Genomic DNA, 21,760 nt, shown 5'->3' with positions numbered 1-21,760 from the left:
TTGTTAATACTTAGTTAGGATGCAGGTTTATCTCTCTCAAGAGTTTTTGTTTCTTGCCACATCTACTTCAACCGGTCAATTTTAAAATAATAAGTTTAGAGATACAAAAATTTTCACAACTATTGAGTTTGTATACTGTAATATACTAAAAAAAAAAATCTCACTAATAAAAATGATACAAGTACCTGACTTTTGTAAAAATGATATTACTTCAATCACAACTTGTTACATTAACAATTATAAAAAAGAGTATGACATTTTTTATATTTCTAACATTACTCATATATATATATATAATTTTTTTTTTCATTTTAAAAAAGCCTGAATACCTTGAGTTTTTTATATTTATTTCTTATTAGTCCGTGGAAAGACAGAATGACCGACTTTGATTCTTTGGAAGAAAATAACAATTATGATACATAGTTTATGATACAAAAACAATTAATTTATTCTTAAACTTATTGTATAATGTGGCATAAAGAATTATAGTTAAACAGCGTTGCTTGTGCTGTGTTACAACTTACAAGTTTTTAATCTTACAAATAAAGAATTATAAGTTAAACAGAAAATGCCAAACACATAAGATTTGTTTGTGAGTTTTTGGTTTAAACTTTAAAAGACAAACCAGCTGTCAATTAAACTTGCAAAGAGCAATATATATATCTTATCAAACTCTTTAACACAAGAAGACCTTTGATATAAAGTACTCAATAGAGTATCTTTAAAAGAAAAAGAACATGTAATGAGTCCCCACGATTTGGCCTCTAATTGGCAGTGATATAATATATCATTTTTAATGAAATCCCTTGACCCAATCCCAATTGAGATTAGCATAAAGTCAGAGACAATAAAGGTTGGGAAAAGAACGATGAGGGTCAAAACCAGTAAGTGTAAAAATGAATGATGGGTGTCCCCTGTAGTAAAAGCAAGCATGTGATGCCTTTATAAAATTTCCTTCCTTTCAGACTAGGACCAATTTAACTTTCCAAATCTTTGACAATCTATGTTTCTTTAGGGCCATAGGCACAAAAAAGTATTAGGACTTGTACTATATAGATTATAGACAACCAATCTCATACAATAAATTTCCACATAAAAAGGTTGATTGAAAACAATTTTGAGCAAGATAAGTAACTTGCAATATGGGTGAACCTAAAGAGTTGGAGAAAGTTTTAAGAATGAGAGTCACAAGAAAAAAAGGACCAGCAAGAAGGTTGTACTTGCTTCATTAATATGTGGGGTTTCAAGACTTAAAACTCTCAATAAAAATCTATGCCACCATGAGTGATTATAGAATTTTCTAATGGCAAGTATATACTTTGATGAAAGGCAAGTAAAATATCTTGCAATCACGCAAAGGTAGGAAGTGCATGTGGTCCCTTAACAACCCCCTTTCCTTAAAAATAGGGATTGAATGAATTCTAATTAAACAAAGCTTAAAGAGGCCTCTATTCTAGCAACAAAATAATCAAAGGATATTCTTGAAGTAAAAAAAAGGGGTCTAGTAACTCATGAAGCATAGATAAATTTGCCTTGGATTCAATTTTTAAAGAGAAACTCTAAAGATACATCCAAATACATACCCAAATCCATAACATACTTAAGTGTAATCTTGTAATTGATGTACCTAAATTCAATTTTTTAGTAAGTATAAGTGGTAGTCTCATGTTTAAGTGCTATAATCTAATTACAAGTTGACATCTAAACATGTTATAAAATTGGATGTAGGTTTTAGTGCATCCATGGGTGGATTGTTTTTTAAATACCTTGATAAATGGTTCAACTTTATATTAAGGTTCTGGATTAATAAGTTTGAATTCAAGGGGTACGTCATAGGCTCATAGTCATAGCCTCCCTTCCTCTTAAAATTTTAAATAACTATATATTATTTAAAGTCACACAAAGTGTAATTTGATCAGATCGTAAGCCTTAGTTCCAAAATTTTGAGGCCAGTCATGGGTTCTTAACAATATAGTTAAAGTTGGACACACGTATACTATTATACTCCATTTTGTTGTATCTGAAATCATATATAACATGAAAAATAGAAATATTAATTTTTTGATACTAGAATAATTATAGTAACTAGTAAATATATTATATACAAAATCACCAACCTTGAAAAAAATACTCAAGTCATAAGAAATGAGACACCACTATAAAATACATTTACTAGATTAGCCAACGTACATGTGTATGTGTGTGTGGATAATTAGATAGTTGGGGGGCAAGGGTTTGAATTGTTGACATTCCTATTGAAAATACTATGAAAAAATTTCAGTTAATCAATAAGACTCTTGGTGATTAAAAAACTTCATCATCTTTTTTAGAATAAAAATCTTTATTATCTTTTTTTTTTTCTTTTTTTTTTTTGCTGAAAAAACTTTATTATCTTAGATAGTTAACAAAACCTCTATATTTATGCCAATAGGGAAAATTACAAACAAGTTGTACCAAATAAAAAACATAGAGAAAGAGCAACAGTGTAACTGCAGCAAAAATGAAACTCCAAAGCAAACATAAAGAGTATAGAGACAATCTCTTGAATGAAACAAGAGACTAGCAATAGGTTTGCGAAGTTGTTTGTTCATAGAACCTTGGTAGTTAGAAAGATCTTTGAATATCTTCCATTTTATATTAATCCTAAGAATTATTGCTTAAATCAGGTGACGTAACTATGTATTAGTAACTGGAAGATTGGTGCAATGAACTTTGGAATGTCAAACTTCACATGCACAACGTGGTCCTAATTTCTCTTTAAAAATTAAAATATTATTTTCGATTGATTACGATATGAATTTTTTTATTTTTTTATTTAATTTTGGAATATTAGTACGGTTATTGAGTAAATGGACTCATCATAATCATGATCTACTAGTTTCAATCCTTGTGGACGGCCAAATCGGCCCAATACCACCCTTTCTAAAAAAATTTAGGCAGAAACCACTGTTTCGGAAGTAATTAGGGATGTACCACTTTTTCCAGTACTCGAGTTCACCAAACTCGAGTACTGGATTTAACACTTCCACCGTGGCGTGCCAGCGTGGAATATCAATGTTAAAAAAATGTCCCCAAGTACTCGAGTTCTTCAAACTCGAGTACTGTACGATCTGGTACCCGAGTTTAGGAAACTCGGTTACCAATCTGGATTGACACTGGAACTGTTGCTTGCCCCATTGTGGGTTATGCCGAGTAAGACTCGAGCTTCATGTGATCGAGTACGTGAACGGTACCTAGTTTTTGAAGCGCGAGTACTAATGCTAGTTGGTACGATTTGGTACGATTTGTCTAATTTGGTCCATTCGGTCCACTTTGTTCCATTTTGGTCGAGTTTCGATCCATCTTTGTGTACTTACATATATAATTGGAGACAACAAGTTTAAGTTGAGAGCCACTTATTCAAAATCTAAATTTATTAAAACAAATTCTCGAGTTTGAAGTCAATTTGTCCACCATTGCTACAGCGATATTCATAGTGCTACATGTCTTTGCTTTCAATAGCTCGGCAACTGTTGAACCCTATCTAGTCATATCATTCACACTCACGTCAATACACGGAATCTGCATCATTTTGCAATGCCTTGTTTTCAAGGATACGAGAAGACCCACAGATTTTACACTTGCATTTAACACAACTCGGTATTGTCTTGTCAAGTTCATGTCGAGATGAAACACGAAGCATGCTAAATACTCTTCACATGAATCTTGTTGTTTGAATAGTCATGGCGATACACTTTGCAACTACGCGAGAATAAGAGAATCTCACTATGACATTGGGAACATTTGAACAAAAAATTCGTATCGTGGTTTTCCGGCTTTGTATTGACATGACAAGCACTGAATATGTTAAATTTTATTATTGAATACACGATGGAATGAGGTTATAAATGTACCACAATTCTTTTCTTATTCCTACACCACTAACTTTGTAGGTTGAGTAAGCTATGAGTCGCAACGCCTCGGCATCATCTCGTACACGTAGAAACAAGTTTCAATCTACTTCAACAAATGAATTATCACAAGTTCCGGCGGATCAACAACTACAAACATACACGAGACCACTATGGAGGGAAATGGGTTGGAAAGAAGAGAGATTTCGTTAACATGCCAATATACACGTACGAGAGTCTTGGAAGCGTTGGCCACGTCATGGTCGGCAAACCTACAAAACTAAGTACGAGATACCACCGCAATGGAGTTCACCGTAGCAGAACCACCATGGTCGACCCTATACGAGAAGAGGTGTGAGTTGGAGGTGTATTGTCGATGGCACGGGTTACGAGTTCCTAAGGCACGCTCGGTAGGAGTTACACAGAGATGAGCACCGCAACATACTTGCTCGCCTTGAACAAGAGAACAATCAAATGCAAAGGCGGTTAGGACCGTTTCATGCAGTCCAAAAAGCTAGGAAGCATGTAAAGGGAAGGCGCAAGAGCGAGCCATGAAGTCTATTAATGAAATTACTGCGTTAGATGATGAAAGTGACATTTCAGACTTCTCAGATTCAAGCAATGATGACTTCCAAAAATTTCTACCTACGAACATTCAACGTTGTTGTTGATGTCTACACGTTTTGTGCAATACAAAATGTTGTTGATCATGAGGGCAAATGATCCTATTGTACGTGCACCTTTTGCAAATCTAAAGATGAATTGTTCATTACTTTTGGCTAAGTTTATAGGAAATCACTTGCTCATTTTTTCCCTGTTGTTCGTTGTTGGTATGTTACGAAAAGATGTACTTGTATTAGTATTTGCAAGAATTATAAGTGCTTGGTGAAAATTATGGTCTAAACTCAATATTTTGTGATGTCAAGTATTCTAAAATCTGACTGAGGACACTTTTTGAGACATTAGCTCTTTCACATGCAACATAACATGCTATAAACTCAAACATATGGCCTATGTCTTTCTTAGAAGGCCATTCTTCGACCAATCCACTGACATCTTCACTATCTGACCTCTGCATGCAGGAAATGTCCCTATTAAGCATACAAATAAGAGAGTTCAACGTATCTTGGACCAATATATTTTGACATCCATTGTGTGGGAGCGGGGAGGAACGTTATGATTCGACTCGACAAGGCTTATGAGGATGAGAAAAGCTTGGATACCTTGTAGCTTCGTAGCCCACAAGTCATTTTCTAATCAACACCACGTTGCAACACCGCAAACATGAGCAAGGTATTCAACTATCGGAAAGCGAGAAGATCCAATGCGTCTTGAATTTGAAGCTAATGCGGGTCAACGGTTGATTGTTACCATCCTCAGTGTCATCTTGAGAGTGTAAGAGCCACTGTGAATACCACGAACCATCGAGTGGTTGATGCGAAACACTAGAGTAAAAAAAATAAAAATAAATGATAGATTAAATTGTTATATTGAATGACAATGAAAGAAGGAATGGAAATTAACGATTTGCAAGTTTGGCTTCTCTTAGCCATGCATATGAATCCACATGAAAGATTCTTTGAAGCTACATCATTCGAGAGCACCGAAACGATAGAAACAACTTGATAGGGGAGGTTTATTTGAAACATGGAAAATTAAATTAGATTCGAGAGAGCGAAAAGCGAGGAGGAAAATTAAATTAAATTAGATTCATCTATAGGACCTCATGTTTCTCCTACATGAAATGCGGAGAGGAAAGAGTCCACCAATACACAAAGTATACCACTATGTCTTGACTTAAACAGAAATTTCTATGCAAAATACACAAACATATCCGCATTCTTAACTTGGAAAGATATAGATATTGACGATCAAAAATTGTCCTTGGATCATAGATATCATGTGGCATGCCTGAAAGCTAACCTCCTCATTAATATCCTACTCGAGGAGTCTTAAAACATAAGGAAATTAAAAATGATGAAAGGAAAATTTAACACACCATCTTGTAGAAATCTTCGAGTTTTTGATCATTTCCTCATGCATGGCCCAAGATTCATCATTATCGAAAGGTAATACAAAGCTTGCTCCACCTTCTCAAGCGATGAACTACGAATATTCCCAGAGTATCTCGACCATGTGCACCAGCCTCTTTACGGAAGCAAGACGAATATCCAGCATAGCTAGGGAAAATTTGAATTATTTATGAGCAAAAGGCTACTTTCTAGTCATAGGAACAAGCTTCAGGAAGAATATTACAACCTTATTGGTAGCTCAGAAGGATGGATCCAATCTTCCAAATGATACGCACAAAGTGGCTGTTCAGCAGTAGCAATCAGATATTTGTCATCTCCCTCACCTGTTACCTATTAAATGACAACCACTTCAGTTAGCTCATGTACATGTACACAAGATGTAGGATTCGAAATTGAATGAAGATTTTATGATGTCAGACCCTCCCAGGTTCCCACACTTTCTCACCCATTTTCTTTTCTTGATAATTACTACCATTAAAAAAGAGTGCGTAAAAAGTACATAAGAGGTCACAAAAGTTAAAACAAGAACAGAGAAAGAAGAAAAGCAAAAAAAAAATGCTAGAAACCAAAAAGTCAAAGAAAGAAAGACAAGGGAATATTTTCAACAATTTAAAAATATTACCTTGTAAAGCTCTTCATCAAATTGTGCTAATTGAGCACACCTAGCCATGACCTCTTTTCTCATGAAGAATGGAGTATGCAATAATGTATGTCCCCTTTTCTCCAAAAAATCAAGACCAAAGTTAATAAGAGCTTGATTAAGACACACGCCATCTCCTTTCAAATAGAAGCCTCTGCCTCCTGCTATATGGGCACCTATAGTTCACGCATATTGGGGATAGAAATTAAACCAAATTAACATCATCTTGAGCTAATACAAGCATATATCTGTTGAGATTGTTTTAGTGATACAAAGCCTAGCAATTTGTCTACAAAGGAGTAATAAATACAAGCAGTAGAAGTGAAAGGACAATAATTTGTGTAGAGATACTGAGTAGGTGTAAAGATACTTGGAATGAAAGGCCTTTCTTGGCTGCCGCAGACATGTTGCTTGGAATGAAATTTGGTGAACTCACACTTCCACTGAGGAGCTTCTCATTGTTTGCATAGAAGCCCTCCAGAAAATCCTCAAGGGGGGTTATTAAAAGAAATTGGGATTAATGATACCTAGTGTAAAAGGAATGAGGAGTATGTAGATCATGTCTTACTACATGAGGTTAGCTTTGAGGTTTTACGAGATTTAGCATGCAAAGTTTGATGAAAGAGGTTAGCTCGGAATGTGTTTATGTGGAGTATTATCTTGGAATAAGATAAACCTACAAAAGTATAGCATGGTTCACTCACCTTACCAAGCTCACTTTCTGAAGAGCGTTTTTTATTTGCTTTTGGGATTTGTCATTCCCTTTATTCCACTTCCATTACTTAATCAAATTTTTCCTATTTTATTTTACGTAAGTGCTAGCTACTTAGGTGTTTGTGCCATTTGTACACTCCCCGCGTACATTGGTCGCATACGCCGGTGCATTTTAGTAAAATTGCTTACCTATTCATAAACGTGTGTTGTGTGCGCACTAATCGGTAAGCCATATCCAACTTGGGATCCATTTAAGCAAACATACATGGCTGAATCAAAAGAGTATTTCCACTCACGAAAACGATCCAAGCAGTACGCAGACCTTCCACAAATTACTAACACTTTTCATCAAAATAGAGTGAAGGGGATATATGAGGCTAATCACCAAATAAGATTCAATAAGCTAACATGGGGGACAATGTAAAAACTTCATGTGAATAGAATGCCAATTTCATTGGGTGCGAAGTCGCCGGCGAAGAAATGGGTTTGAGAGTGCGAAGTCGCCGGCGAAGAAATGGGTTTGAGAGTGCGAAGTCGCCGGCGAAGAAATGGGTCTTGAACGCCGGCGCCGGTGATGAAACGGGTTTGAAAGGGGGTTTGAGAGTCCGCCGTTGCCGGCGATGAAAGGGGTTTGGGAGTTAAATCTTTTACCGGCGATGAAATGGGTTTCGGTTTGGAGAGTGAGTGTGCAACTGAGTGAGAAATGAGAGATGAGAGAGTGCAAATGAACGGTTTTACTTCGCCATACTCGAGCATTACATAATCGAGTACTTTCAAGAATACCCGAGCCCATAAAACTCGAGTATAATGGGCATTTAAACAAAATTGCAATCCAGACTGATACTCGAGCTTTGCAGTCTCGAGTACCACGAAAAGTATCCGAGTTCTTAAAACTCGAGTACTAACCTGGATATGCAATTTTGAACCAGTCTGGATTGTGCGGGAAGAAGGGATGGGAATCCAGATTCGTACTCGCGTTTCAAAAAATCGGGTACCATTCAAAGTACTCGAGTATAAAAAACTCGAGTATAAATCTGGATTCCCATCCCTTTTTCCCGCACAATCCAGACAGGTTCAAAATTGTATATACAGTCTAGTACTCGAGTTTTAAGAACTCGGGTACTTTTCTTAGAACTCGAGACTGAAAAGCTCGAGTATAAGTCTGGATTATCCCATCGCATGGTGTTGTACAATCCAGATTGGTAACCGAGTTTCCTAAACTCGGGTACCAGATCGTACAGTACTCGAGTTTGAAGAACTCGAGTACTTGGGGACATTTTTTTAACATTGATATTCCACGCTGGCACGCCACGGTGGAAGTGTAAAATCCAGTACTCGAGTTTGTTGAACTCGAGTACTGGAAAAAGTGGTACATCCCGAATTAGTTCTCAAACAGTGGTTTCTGCCTAAATTTTTTCCGAAAGGGTGGTATTGGGCCGATTTGGCCCTTGTGGACTCTCTAAACATGTAAAAATGGATCCAATTGGGTTCTTCTCAGGTGTTGCATAATTGGTACAGGGTTCTTATGGCAAGATCATCGTGTTAGCTAAAATTTCTTCCTCTACCAAGTTTTTATGGCAATTTTGATGGAGAAGGAGAGGGATACTCCCCTCCTTCCAAACTAGTCATTAATGTTATAGCGAAACCAGATAAAAGGGAATCACTTACCTCACAACCAATCATAGTCTTAGGGAGTACCAAAAAAAAAAATTATATAACATTTAAAAATTTGAGCGTAATATTTATTGTTGCTAGCTCATAATGAGCCACATTAATGTATCATTTCAATCCATAGTGGTCTATTCTGAACACTTCTGTCATTTCTAGTCTACTTTGGTCAATTCAGTCCATTTCAGTCTATTTAGGTCCATTAAGTCCATATATCACTACAACAAATCTGACTTTTTTCAAGGGTTAAAACCCTTTTAAAAAGTATTAAAAAAACCTTGAAAAAAATTATTTTAAGAGTCTAATTGACCATTGATAACTATCGAAAATGAAATTTTGAAGGCCTTCATGGCCCTCAAAACAAGTACTCTAATCTTATTTCGAGGGTCAAGAGACCCTTAAATAACCTTTTACCAAGGTTTAAAAAATTTATATTTACAACTCTTGATAAATAAGGTTATTTAAGGGGTCTCTTGACCCTCAAAAGAATATTTTATTTTATTTTAAAAAAAACCACAATTATGCACAATATATATATATATATATATATATATATATATATATATATATATATATATAATATCAAAAAATTGAAGCGTATTAGCATTTATTGTTGTTCTGCTTCTTTTGAGTCACATTAGCGTTGCATTTCGGTCTATTCAGTCCATTCAATCTAGTTTGGTCCATTTGGTTCACTTTAGTCTAATTCGGTCAATTTTGGCTGACTTTGGTTCATTCCATCTATTTCAATCTACTTCGGTCAATTTTTGACTAATTTGGCCATAAATTCATTCTTTTTGCAGGTTGTTTTTTCAATTTTGGGTTCAATTTTTAAAAAAAAAAAATTGTTGAAAAGTATGAAATTTTATTTTATTTAGCTCAACTCTTCAGTTTTGGCCTAAAAAAAATACAAACAATAGGTATTGAAAATTAGAGATATGAGTCCTAAAAGAGTAATAAAAATTATATATATATATATATATATATATATATATATATATATATATTTAAAAGATTAACTTTTTTGTGGTAAAAGAGAGACAAAAGATTAAATTAAAATTCAAGTTTTAATAATATAGATTTATTTGGAAAGGAAAAAAAAAAGTATAATTCTAAACTTATATAATAATTTAAAATTAAAGTAACATGTTACATGTATTCTATGTAATGAGGGTGTACATTTTTGTCTTCTCCATACATATAAAACAATATTATAATTATGTAATTTAGATATTTTTATTAAATTATGTTTTATATATATATATATATATATATATATATATATATATATATATATCACTATGTATTTTTTTTTGAGACTACTAAGTTATTTTAACACACACACATGGAGAGAGAGGCGAAAATTTTAAAGAAACTAACAATGGTGTATATCTAAAAGGGTCTAACTCTTAGATACATAGCATAGGTTTTAAACATCTTTAACTCACACTCATTTTTCAATGTGGGATTAATCTATTATTTTTTAATACAAACTACACTATATATTTCATATATTACAAAAAATTTATAAAAATAAAAAATAATTTTAATAACACACGCACTATTTAACATATAAGTTTTACATTATACTTTTATAAAATAATTATATTACATAATTTGCGACTAGTAATGGCAATAAGAAAGAACGTGTAATAGGATTTCCTCCACAACTAAAGGCCTTAAATAACTACAATCTTTACTATCGAGTATTGAGCTCCGAATACAAACTAGATGAGTAAATGCCATATATAATAGATTAGTTTTAAACTTTATTTTTTATGAATGGACTAATTCTAAACTTACTTTAAAGTTTAAACTAACCCTAAACTTATATAATACTTGTACAATATATTTAGGATTTTACTTGTATTACAAGTATGATTAAGGTTTCTAGTGCATTGGATTTGGTGTAAAATATTGCAATAAATCTTGACTAATAATAATTGACTTGAGTCGTAGTAGTATCTCAAGTAACTTCCATCAATTTTGCTTAATTTCAGCATTCTAAACTGTACAACATTAAGGAAAATGGGTGATAAAGAACTTAGGTATTACTTATTGTCTCGAAAAATTAAGTTAATAAAATATAGTGATTTTAATCATTTCACTATTGTTCTGCTAACCTTAATCACCACACTAGCAATATATTACACAGTTCTTACTAAAAAAAATATATATATATTACACAGTCAATGTTTACATTGTATAAAAACTACAGCTTTTAAGTAGACCTGTACAGTGCATGAAATAATACACATTTTGATAATGAGGCCCAAAAGATCTTTATACTTTATTTTGAGGACAACACCATTTGCTACTTTATAGACCTACTGACTTTTTTTCCTACTTCTGGCAGTTGACTACATTAGACATTGTCAATATATATAGGTAAGTAGCAATTCTAAATTGACCAGTACAGGACATGAAATACTACAAATCATACTAAGCCCATTGATCATGGGGCCCAAAAGATCTCTTAACTTTATTTCCCTGTTGGCAAGAGTTGCTGATATTTCAGAGAGTGGAATATGTGCGTAAAAATTATCCATTTTCTTTATCACCTAGGCGTAACTCGGTAGTAGGAGTTCTCGTATCGCTTCATATGATACTTGGTAGGAATTAAGTAGTTTGAGTAATGGAGCTTCAAAAAATATATTGTGTCTATAATGATAGTTCCATCAAGACTCCAGTGGTACACATAGTATTACCTATTGTCATTATGTGATGTGAGATCAGTGAGTTTACACCAAAGATCCCATTTTTCATTTTAAAAAAACCATTTCCTTCAATTCTTAAAGAGTGTAAGATCTAAGTATAAGCAATACAAGTTAACCAAGCCTTCCAGCAAGAAGAATTGATCATTTGGTTTGAGCAAATTGGAGTAGTGGATTCTGCTATGAGTCTGCATTACCCAAGTTTTTTACTTATCTACTCTTAACAAGGAGAAGAAGGGATAATCAAGGTGGATGCAATGCATGCATTAAAGGATACCAACTGGGTATGGTGTCGTTGGGGTACTACTAAGTTGAATAAGATGGCTATTGATCATTGCCGGAATTTAAATTTGTAGTTTTATGATTATGTTGAAACTCGCTGTGTCCCCATCAATTCATTATTTCCCCTACTACTTGATGTTGATCAACTCTATACTACATCAATGTATATGTCACTTAGTGGAAATCTCAGGTAGGACTTGTCTATGTGAAGGTAAAATTAAAATTAAAAAAAAATTTTGTTCATTAGGTAATTTTTTTTTTGGTTTTATCTATTAAATGGGTTGAATTGGATAATGTCTATATCAACATTGAAATCTTTAGTAAGTGTCAATCCTTATACCAAAGTTGAGAGGTTTTGACATGATTATTTGATGAGCAACGCTTATGTTAACCCATGTGTGAATATCTTTACCACAACACAATTCAATATGAATCTGAACCCAAACCTGAACCACGATCTGAATTGCCATCATTACTAAAAAAGACTAAAGAGTAGAGAAAAATTTCAAGCACCTAGACAAATGAACTTAAAGGCATCTATTTATAGATGCTTGGTTCTCTTTCACCAACACATCCTTAGTGTTCCATGTATTACCAATTTTAAATACAAAAAATTAATTAATAATTTTGCATCTTAAAAATTTGAAAACATTTTAAGTGAAAAATATTATTTAATTGACAGTTAAATATATAAAAAACTTCTCAATTTAAATATTGTTTTAGGTTTCAAAATACATAGAGCCGACACTGTTTGAATTGCCAAGCTAACTTAGGTTTGTCAAATTAAACAAGAAGTCAATTTGGAACCAAGTGGTCACTAAAGAGGTTGGAAATTTGAGAAGGGTTGAGAGAGATGGTGAGCATGATCTTGCATGCTATAGTGGTGCTGTTGGGTATAAGCCTATAAGGGCAACCATCACACTTACACTACTATGTATCCCTAACATTACTCTTTAATCCTTGTGGACTCTCTAAACATGTAAAGGTGGATCCAATTGGGTTCTCAGGTGTTGCATAAATGGTAGGTACATGGTTCTTATGGCAAGATCATCGTGTTGAGCTAAAAGTTCTTCCTCTACCAAGTTTCACTCACCTCCTTCCAAATTGGCCATTAATACTTTATTGAAACCAGATAGAAGGGAGTTACTTAGCTCACAACCAATCATAGCCTTAGGGAGTAAAAAAATAAATCTATATAATATCTAAAAGTTTATACGTAACATTTATGATTACTATGCATCTTTTCAGTCACATCAGCATAGTATTTTAATCTACTTCAGTCCTTTCCTGTCCACTTTGAACTATTTAGATCCATTTAGCCTACATTGGTCATTTTCAGTCTAGTTTGGTCAATTTGGTCCACTTCAATCATTTTCAATTGCAAAATCTATCAGTAAATAATTAAATGAGTGTTCATAAAATAAATAAAAAACTACATGAGTTAATTTAATTATTTTTTCAAATGTATTAATACATGAAGTCATTTAAGCATTTTTTGAAATAATATTAATCAAACAATAAGATTTTTTAAATAGTGCATCTTATGAATTTTTTCATTAAAATTTTGTAATTGTAAACGACAATATATGTTAACTAAAAAATTTACAAAATGACATTATTGTTTAGTTTGAGATCAACAGCAAAATAAACAAAATTCATAAATATTTTTTTAGTGATCTTGTAGTTATTACAAACTTTACTACATAGTTTTAAAAATCTATATTTTATATTATATCTAAATGCTGAAGCGTTAAAATTTATTGTTGCTACGTTTCTTTTAAGCTATATCAATGTAGAATTTCGGTCCACTTTGGTCCATTCAGTCCACTTTGGTCACTTCGGTCCAATTCAGTCTACTTTGGTCAAATTCAAATTTCTTTAGTCTATTTTGGTCTATTCAGTCCATTTTGGACTAATTTGGTCTTAAATTGATTCTTTTTGTAGGTTTGATTTTCTATTTTGGGCTCAAAATTTATCTTTTTTTTGGATTGAAAAGTATGAAATTTTATTCTATTTGGGTCAAACTCTTTCATTTTGGGCTAAAATATAAACAAAATAGGTATTAGAAATTAGAGATATGAGTCTTAAAAAAGCAATAAAAATGATATATATATATATATATATATATATATATATATATATATATATATATATATATATCACTTTGTATTGTTGTTGGATGCAAAATATATTATATGTTCCATTACATGAAATTTATAAAAATAAAAAATGCTTTTAAATAATGCATGCACTATTAACCTACAAATTTTACATTATATTCTTATAAAATAATTATATTACATTTTTTTGTGCATCATTGGGGTTTGCGACTAGTAATGGTAATAAGAGAAAACGTGTGATTTGATTTTAAAGATCTACCTCCACAACAAAAGACCTTAAATAACTACGTCTTTACTATTGACTATTGAGCTATGAATATATACTAAGAGTTCGTTTGGGAGCAACTTATTTAGTTGAAACTGAAAATTTTTTGCCGAAAGTACTATAGATAAAGCTAAAAATTAGCTGAAATAATACAGTGAGACCCATGAATAGTAGCGAAAATAAGCTAAATAGTAAAAGAAGCTGCTCAATATAAGCTATCCCAAACACAACCAAAGAGTGTGTTTAAGAAGTGATGAAACCTACCGCTTATTAGAGTTTTTATTTTATTTTTGCTATTATTCATAACTTTCATTATACTTTTTGGTACTATTTATAGGTTTCATTGTACTATTCAGTTAGCTTTTAGCTATTTTCTACCATACTTTTAGTAAAAAGTTTTCAATTTCAGCTAATTTTATATTTTTAAGTACTATTCATGGGTCCCACTGTAATAGATTAATTCTAAACTTTATTTTTGATGAATGGACTAATTCTATACTTTAAAGTATAAACTAATCCTAAACGTATATGATACTTGTACATATGTAGGATTTTACTTGTATTACAAGTATGATTAAGATTTCAAGTATATTGGATTTGGATTAAAATAATACTATAAATCTTAACTAATAATAGACTTAAGTTGTAGTATCTCAAGTAACCTCCATCGATATGGCTTAATTTCTGCATTCTAAACCGTAAAACTTTAAGGAAAATGGGCGATAAAGAAAAAAAAAATTTGTGAAGAGGGTGATAATTTATAAAATGATAAAGAGCTTAGATATTACCAATTGTCTCAATAACGTAATAAGTTAATAAAATATAGTGATTTCAATCATTTCACTATCATCCTGCTAACCTTAATCACCACACTGGCATCTTGCAATACACATTACACAGTCAATATTTACGTTGTATAAAAAAAACACCTTTTAAGTAGACCTGTACAGCACCAGGAATTATGCAGTACTGATATTGAGGCGATAGCTGCGGGTTGGGCTCTTTCTTTTGCTCTGGAGGTGGGAGTAAAGCGGGCTGTCTTGGAGGGAGACTCATTGATAAGGATGAATGGAGGAAGAGAGGCTGCTGGTACCACTGGGTTTGCTGACTGAGGATGCAAAAAATTTGTCTCAACGTTTTGATAAATTACTTTACTCTCATACAAAGAGGGATTGTACCACTTTAGATCATAGTCTAGCTAGATATGCCGTTGGCATTTCAGATTTTTTAGTATGAATGGAAGATGTTCCACCGCAAGTCCACAATGTACTTCAACCCGATTTTTTAGGCTTTTTTGAATAATTGAAGTTTCCATAATCCCCCCCCCCCTCAAACAAAAAAAAGTAGACCTGTACAGTGCATGAAGTGATACAAATTATAGCAAGCCTATTGAAAATGAGGGAGAAAATAGCAAATTAACCATAAATTTCAAACAATATAATTAACAGTTACAGTTTACAAACTATATTTTTTACTAGCATCTCGAGTTTAAGAGACTCGATTTTGGGCTTAAAAATCGAGTATTTTAGGGTCGATTTTCAGGTCTGATGTGGCATTTTTTTCACGTGGAGCCTACCTGAAAATCGAGTATCTAAGACTCGATTTACAAGGCAAAAAAATATTAGTCTACGTCTCTTAACCTCCCTTCACAGAAATACACAGTCAAAATTCATCCACCACCGTAGGAAGATCATTACTGAGCAAAACTCACCACAAAAAAAAAAAAACCCCAGATCAGCCCAGATCCAGGTCGCGTCGCGCCCAGGCTGCCACACGCCTAGGTCACGCGAGGCCTGGGCACGACGCTGCCTGGGTCTCGCTGCCTGGGTCTCGCTACCTGGGCGCGGGCTGCGCGCTCGCCCAGGTCGCGTTGCGCCCAGGCCGCGGCGAGCCCAGGTCGCGCGACCCAGGCCGCTGCACGCCCAGGTCGCGCGATGCGACCTGGGCGCGCGAGGCCTGGGAGCGCCACGGCCTGTGTCTCGCGACCTGGGCGCGGCGGCTTGGGTTGCGCGGTGGCTTGGGTCGACAGCAATGGGTCTGTGGCGGCTGCTTGTACAAATCAGCGTGGAGGAGGAAGAAAGGAACATATGAAAAAGTAGTGAGGAAGAAGAGAGATGTGAAACGTAGAAAAAATAAGGAGGAAAATAAGGAAGGTTTAGGATGTAAATCGAGTATTAGAGACTCGATTTCCAAGTAGTCGCCACGTGGAAAAAATGCCACATCAGAGATAATTAGACCATAAAAATCGACCATCAAAGACTCGATTTATAGGCCCAAAATCGAGGCTCTTAAACTCGAGATGCTAGTAAAAAATATAGTTTGTAAACTGTAACTACTAATTATATTGTTTGTAAATTATGGCTAATTTGATATTTTCTTCGAAAATGAGGCCCAAAAGATCTCTATTCTTTATTTTTATTTTTTAGCCACAACCATTTGTCACTTCAAGGATCCAAACTTTTTTCATACTTCTCATACTCAATACTCAGTTGACTACATTACAATTGTTGCACATGGTCAAAAAATACAGGAATGCCCAGTACTACATGAAATAGTGCAAATTATACTTAGCCCATTGATCATGAGGCCCAAAAGACCTATTAACTTTATTTCCCCATTGGTAAGAGTTGCTGATACTGCAGAGAGCGGAATATGTTGGGACAAATTAATTAACATTTTCCTTCAAAACTTAAGAAGAGTATAAGATCTAATTAAGCAACACAAGTGTAACCAAACCTTGGAGCAAGAAGAATTGATTTGGTTCGAGCAAAGTGGGTACTGCTATATATATATGACACAGCAATACCCAAGTGTTTTTGCTTATCTACTCTTAACAAGGAGAAGAAGGTATAATTAAGGTGGATACATGCATGCATTAAAGGATACCAACGGGGTATGGTGTTGTTGGGTACTTCTCAGTTGAATAAGATGGCTATTGATCATTGTCTGTGATTATGTTGAACCTCGCTGTGTCCCTCATCAATTTATTATTTCCTCTAATTAATGCTTGATGTTGATTAAATCTCTAACTTCCCTAAGTATATGTCTCTTAGAGGGTGGTCCTGAGAGAGTGGAAATCTCAGGGAGGACTTGTCTATTCCGAGGTAAAATTAAATAATAAAAAAATATATATTTTAAGAATCTAAGGTCATTTTTTTTTTGTTATATTTATTAAATGGATTGAATTGGATCATGTATACGTCAGCTCTGCTTTACATCTTCAATAAGTATCAATCCTTACGTTAGAGTTGATAGATTTTGACATGATTATTTCACGGGCAATATTAATAGTTCGTGCCAATGTTCACATTCCAATTGCAGGTTTGATGAGCGTGATTGCCCACTGTCGTATGGCTTTAGCAAATTCCAAGTTTGTACGTTGTTTCTGTCATTGCTATCGAAGGTCTCAGCATCATTTCACATGAGCGAAACTTTGACATTCTATAATTGATAGGAATAAATTGCAATATAACAAACTCTTTTGTTGTTGCACTAGGATCTTGAATTTCTTTTTTCATCAATTTGATGCAGCAACTTTGAGCTGGTACCAAATAAGATAATCAATATCCTGTCCATTATTAAAGGAGACAATGTGTGGATCTACACCCGACCATAATTTTGTATTATATATGGTTCAACCAGATTAGACTTTCAAGACGAGTCCTTCTGGTGCCACAAAAAATGGCACAAGATTTATCCCTTTCAAGACTTGTCCTGATTGGTTCTAGTGTTTTGTTGTTTGTTGCGTAGCTTTAGGAGTTTCTTTACATTGTGAATATTGATAATTAAAATCTTTTGTCTCATTTCGAGTGTTTCACTTAATCCAATAATCCACAATACCTTTCTCTGAAAGTCAACATATTTAAAGAACTCTTTATTTTCATGGGAAAATTACACTTTACCACTCTAAACTATACACCAGATTACACTTTGCACCCTAAACTATTACAATTATCACACTTTGCACCCCGGTGTTACTTTTGCTGTTATGTTTAACGGAATCTTGCTGCCTATGACAAGCACATGCTTCTTACTTAGGTGGAACAAACTTAAAAGACTGAAATGCCCTTTTTCAAAATTAATTAAAACAGCAAGATTCCGTTAAATATAACAGTAAAAGTAATACCGGGGTGCAAAGTGTGATAAGTGTAATAATTTAGGGTGCAAAGTGTGCATTTGGATAGTTTAGGGTGCATAGTGTAATTTGGTGCATAGTTTACACCAGATTACACTTTGCACCCTAAACTATTACAATTATCACACTTTGCACCCCGGTGTTACTTTTGCTATTATGTTTAACGGAATCTTGCTGCCTATGACAAACATATGCTTCTTACTTAGGTGGAACAAACTTAAAAGACCGAAATGCCCTTTTTCAAAATTAATTAAAACAGCAAGATTCCGTTAAACATAACAGTAAAAGTAACACCGGAGTGCAAAGTGTGATAAGTGTAATAGTTTAGGATGCAAAGTGTGCATTTAAATAGTTTATGGTGCAAAGTGTAATTTGGTGCATAGTATAATTTGATGCATAGTTTAGGATGGTAAAGTATAATTTCCCCTTTTCATAGAGGAAATCTTTGTTAGAAGAAAATACTTATCTCAATAAGAAATTATATTACTCTAGAAATGATATCACTGATTTTGGAGAAACATGTGTTTGTGGAAGGATACTAATGGCCGCGAAAATCTTACAAGGATGCAAACCTACATCTCACCAATACCTCGTACTTGTTTGTTTCAAGCTTTACAGGACACAACTCAAACTTAATTGACAATCACAGTAAAGCATTTGTAATTATGTTCTATGTTTTAGGATGTTGATATTGTGTGAGAATGAAACTTGTGTATTTATTTTAATTAGATTTTCAAAAGATATAGTAGATTCCTTTGTATTCATGTTGTTTTGTTTTGGTTAGCACGGAGCCTGAGGGGGTAGAAGCTTGTAAATTCTTTAAAAAGTTAAAATTGTTGGGATCACCCTCATACAAATACTTCTACTAATTTTTTTTTTCAAAACTCATGCCCCCTAATGTGGCCTCATCACTGCTTCTGGATTTAGGGAAAATAGTATTTTTAATTTTTCTTTGATATACTTCTATATTTTTCTATCTTCATGCTCATTGAAAGTTACTAATATCATGAGGCATGCTATTCCCAACAAAATATTGGGATTTCTGCTTAGATTACCTTTGAAGATCTTTTATAAAAAGTGTTGTGCCCTGGGAAGACGGGAAACAATAGATCTTATGACATGATGACATCTAATGCAAGCTGGACGAAACAAAGAAGCTTCTCTTTGTACATCTATGATTTGTCCGAATGAAACTGCACCAACAGTGAAATTAAGAAAAACCAAAGAAAACATGGACTCTAAGCTAATCAAACCAATCTGACATAATAAATGAAATTTTCTGAAGAGTTTCAATTAATCTTTTTGTATCTAAACAACCCCAATAGGGTTAAAACAATCGGCTGAGAACCACGCTATCTGAAGCGTATGTCATTAGTTTGAATCTACTATTCCCATCCCCTTGGAACCAAAAACACACTTAAAAAATAAATAAATAATCCATGAAGAGCCATCTGTTGTATGTACTATATAGTAGCCAATATTGCTGGGATAAAATTAAAGATATAGCAAAACAGTGGTGAAAATTATAACATGATGTTCCACAGCTGCTAGGAAAGTTGAGTAATTAAAGAACCTTCTAAATGATTAAGCTGGAGAACATGCAATAATGTTTAAATCAGTATCTTTGAAAATAGCTGTCCTAGAAATGTGTATAACAATATGGTGGGTTAAATGGAAATGCATAGATTATCCCTCCTTGTAACATGATTCATTGGGATGATCTATGCATTTAGGAACTGGGTTCATGTTTCCCTGCAAATTAATCACAACAAACAAACCTTTTTTTATTTTACAAATTTTTAATTTGAAAACCATATTCTGAGAGAGAGAGAGAGAGAGAGAGAGAGAGAGAGTTAACGGTTGATTTGGTTGTTATAATTATTGCGCATTTAAGTACTTTATAACCGTGTTATATTTATACTAAATTCATCATGCACTTTGCGTGTGCAATAATGCTTTTTTGTCTATTTTTTTGTTTAGTGTTATAATATTTAAAAGTGATATATAAATAACCGTTTGTATTTTTTTTTTAAAGAAAAAGGTAAGGTAACATGGAATAATATTTAAAAATGAGATAGAAATAGTGTCCTAAGTTTTAAGATGTGGGAAAAAGTTTAAAACTAAAGAACAATAAATTACTCTTTTAGCCAATTTGTGTTTTTTAATTTAAAATTATTTAACTAAAAGATAGAGATATTTTAGAGCATTTAATAATGTGTGTGAGGGTATTTTAGTAAACAAATATTGAAATCTAAATCGGAAATCCTGTTATTAGAAGTATAGATAGATAGATGATTTATTACACCCAATTATCCATTAAATTATAATTCTTGAAAATAAAATTTTAAAGAAAATACTTTTTGTGTTATCTAGAAATGTGATTTAGATTTGAAAGAACCAAAATAAATGGTAAGATAGTATGCATTACACCAACTAAGGCATGGGAGAATGTCTATATGGTTGGGTCTAGACCCTACACGTGAAGTGGCTGTGAGCAAAGTTTGGGAAAACGTTGGCTACAAAGTTCTATCTTTTGCCCATGCCAAAGGCGTGACTACCTTGGGAAGGAAGTAAAATATGCATCTGACATGGTACTTAAGTACTCACAAAAAGGAGATGGTGACCTTCTAAGGTCAATAACTATAGAAACACTCTTTATTGGCTGAGTGCATATTGGACCACTTCAAGGACACATGTATCACCTTCAATATTTTTGATGTCTCTCTCATTACCTAAGAGTTGTTCCCCAAGCAGTGGCAAGGTCACCTACCCACATGCCACAATGCTGATGTTGGCGTACTCTCTCTCCTCCAATCAACAAATAGTACCCCAGTTGTGGTAAGGTCCAAAATAGGAAAATGATGACTTGACACCTATCTTTGTACTCAGCCATATTCCTTAGATTATAAGAGGAACATACCGCTAGACTTTTAGGATGAGAACTCAAGTAAATCTTTTGAGAAGAGGGTAGAAAGTTGCTAAGATAGTAAGGTAGAAAACAAGGTCTCTTTTTTTAAGGAAGAACATCCTTATTGTACAAGAGTGACCTCTTCTTTCCATACAATACAAAGCTAAACAGAGCAAGAATGTTCATTTCTTGCTCAAACCGTGGTTTTCATCCATTATTTAGGGTTTTCCATGTACATCTTGCGTCAACCATACATTCTTGCAATCACTTTCTTCTTCTCTAGATTTTGTGATATCAAAGCTTGCATTTTTGTCACTCATAAGCTTTCTCATCAAGATGTACAGTTAGATAGTTTATATAATTTTTTTTAATACTTATATATATATATATA

Source organism: Castanea sativa, chromosome 7 (assembly GCF_040712315.1).
Source record: "Castanea sativa cultivar Marrone di Chiusa Pesio chromosome 7, ASM4071231v1".
NCBI lineage: Eukaryota > Viridiplantae > Streptophyta > Magnoliopsida > Fagales > Fagaceae > Castanea > Castanea sativa.
This window is presented reverse-complemented; position numbering follows the sequence as displayed.